This window comes from Nelumbo lutea, chromosome 7 (assembly GCF_056320005.1).
Source record: "Nelumbo lutea isolate HS-2025 chromosome 7, American lotus-T2T, whole genome shotgun sequence".
NCBI classification, from domain to species: Eukaryota; Viridiplantae; Streptophyta; class Magnoliopsida; order Proteales; family Nelumbonaceae; genus Nelumbo; species Nelumbo lutea.
In genome coordinates, this window is record NC_142690.1 from 41,316,979 (window position 1) to 41,320,110 (window position 3,132).

A 3,132-nucleotide genomic window follows, 5' to 3' on the forward strand; every position below is an offset into this window, starting at 1 on the left:
ACTGATGTGGCCTCCCCCACACAAATCACATGTCATGGGCTGCACATGCATGGCTGCTATCTACATTTCTTCTAACTTCTTGCTGAGTGCTCCAATTTGAGCAGATAGAGCCATGTATGTGTCAACATTATGTAGGCCATGCTGCTTTCTTACTTGAGTTCTCTCAGAATGCCACTGGTAATTATTTGTTGCCGTTTCCTCTATGAATGCATGGGCCACCTTGGGAGTTTCATTGTTTATGGAGCCCTCGACTGCTGCATCTAAGATGTTCTTGATTGAATTGGTCAGACCATTATAAAAAGTTTGCACCTGCAGCCATATCGGGAGGCCATGGTGAGGAACCCTCCTAAGTAGCTCCTTGTAATGTTCCCAGGACTCATAGAGAGATTCCCCCTCTTGTTGGAAAAAGGTAGTAATATCGTTTCTCATTTTTGCAGTTTTAAAGGGAGGGAAATATTTAGAGAAGAATCAGCTTGGCTAGCCATTTCATCCCACGTGGCTATGGATCCTACCGGAAATGGGTTTAACCAAGACTTGGCTTTATCCTTCAAAGAAAATGGGAATAACCTCAGCCAGATAGCATCATCACTTACCCCATTGTGCTTGAAGGTGTCCCAGATTTCTAAGAAGTTGGCAATATGGGCATTTGGATCCTTGTGGGCCATACCACAAAATTGTACCGTATTTTGTATCATTTGGATTATGGCTGGTTTAATTTTGATGTTATTGGCAGCAATAGTTGGCCTAATAATGCTTGAGGCAGCCCCGGTGAGGGTGGGCTTGGCATAATCCATCATAGTTCTTTGTTTAGCCATTTATTGTGCATCTTGTCTGACTTGCCTAGCAGCTCTCAAATGGACACAGAGAGTCCTTTCAATCTCCGGGTCATAAAGGATCTCCTCCAGTTCAGGTCTGCTTGTCATATACTGTAAAGGTCAAAGCAATAAAAAGGCCAATATTCACAAAAGAATATAAATAACTAATCCTATTACAACTGAAAATGTGCAGTGAAGTATTGGAATAAAAAAAAAAAACACATCCTGACATAAATAAATGAAGCTTACTATACTGAAAGCAGATCTGAACCAACATCTTATTCAAGGTTCCAATATGCACATCTTAACTACATCAATTAATTGCAGCATCCGAATTCAGATTCAATTCAGCTGAGTTCAAACCTGCAACTTTTTGGTATTGTTGGTCCATAGATAAAATAACAAACAATAATTCAGATCTGAGCTGTATATCTCATACACACCCATCGGTATACACCGCAATATACATCCATTAAGGCTGGGATCAGATTTGTCATGCCTTAGAGCTGCTATTAGATCTGAACTAAAAAATATATTAAGAGGACCTGAAATAAACTAAAATCAGCCATGAGTTAGGCTTGATTTAAGGGTTTTAAGCTCTACATTTGAAGCCCAAACCTGTATAGCTCATACATATCAAATAATTGCTAAGACCTGAAATTAGGACTGCAATGTTTGGTATTGTTAACTGCTGCAATTCATATCTGATGTTAGCAGTTTTACAAAACAAAACTCAGTCCACAGATATTTCAGATCAGATCTCATATTAGTCCATATTAGAAATCAGAGCTAGTCATCAAATGCTTTAAATTTAGTAATGGACATCCAAGCTTGTGTGGCTCATATTAGGTAATTGCAGAAACTTGAAATCAGGTCTACAACTTTATACTGTAAGCAGCCTTGATTCAGATCTGAATGCCAGTATATTACAATCCAAAATATGATGCTCTTTTTGAAGGCATAGGATATCCATCACAAGGATGCCCAAAGATTGCGGAATAAGGGGCAAATTTCAAAAAATTTTCTCTCCCTTCAACTGGGAATCGCATTCCCTATTTAGAAAATCATATTTTCAAGGATCATTCTTGAACCATAAACTAAACCAGATCTGAACGAAAAGGAGTAGGAGAGGATGTACCTGATACAGAGAAACAGTATCTCCCAATGGAGGTGTTCATGCCCAAGGAAGGATCCAAAACCTGCTCCCACTGAAGATGGTGTAGTGCAGGATGGAGCAGAATCAGCAGTGTTCTTCCAAAAGAACTTGACCCTTTGCAAGATTCAACAGGATAGCTTGTGAATACAGCTCCAATCAATCATTTTGCAAAAGATTGGTATCAATATCAAATTTTGATTACTCCAGTAGAGTAGGAGATCGAACTGCTAGAGGTGGTGGCTGTAGGAAGGAGGCGGCAAGAGAGTATCTGCAGGGAGCAGAGTTCTCTCTTCTTGTGATTTCAGCACTGAAGACAGGAGTTGTGGATTGCATGTCTAAAGGCTGCCGCCCCCTCCTCCTTTTATAACCTTAAAGGGATCAGCTCCTAATCCCATTAGGAGTTGGTGATCCAAATCATATTAGGATTACAAGTCCCTTTAAGTGATAAGGGATAACCCTTATCTTATCTGCAGATCAGATCAGCCACCTCCTAATCTAATTAGGAGGTCTCTAGATCTAAATCTTATTTAGATATTGGACTCTCTAAGTGGATAGGGTCCAGACTCAATCCTATTAGCTGATCCATCTCAGAATTCGCCCCTTTTAATTGATTGATCAAATCAGCCCAGTTCAAAATGGGCATAAGGCCGATTTAAGGTTATGTAGTCACTTAGCCTTCCAAACTGCTGCCCAGTTGGGATTCCTTGTATGGTGTGGGACCCAAACATTGATCTACACAACAGCCACATGGGTTCGGCCTAGCCTTTGTTACAAGGCCTGGCCGAATACACTGTTATGGACAGTACACCCCCTGAAACCCATCTCATGGGCTCTATGGGCCCTACACTTACCCTAAGTGGTCCCTGGGCCAAGCCACCTTGTAACAACACCCAGGGACTGTGGGCAGACGCAAGATTAGCCCATTAGGTATTATTCTCGATGGTCTTACACTTAATCTCTTAGCCCATAATGATCATACACTGCCCGACAAGAGAGGACCTCTCCCTCGGCTGCAAGGAACAGTGCTGCACTCTCTTCTTATATGGATCCTGGGAATTAAAACCTTTTGCAAATTATTTCGAAACTATAATATATATACTTTCATATCTCATATAAAATATATTTTGCAAAACAAATCTCAACGTTTGAAATCGGCTGCCG

At 40.7% G+C, this 3,132-nt stretch overlaps 1 non-coding gene across 1 annotated transcript; it reads left to right on the plus strand.

Annotated features, from left to right (window-relative positions):
- Positions 1 to 325: 325 nt before the first annotated feature.
- On the plus strand, positions 326 to 432 carry LOC148846175 (small nucleolar RNA R71). The gene has a single exon (XR_016102700.1). It is a non-coding gene; the product is annotated as a small nucleolar RNA R71 (small nucleolar RNA).
- The last annotated feature ends 2,700 nt before the right edge of the window (positions 433 to 3,132 follow it).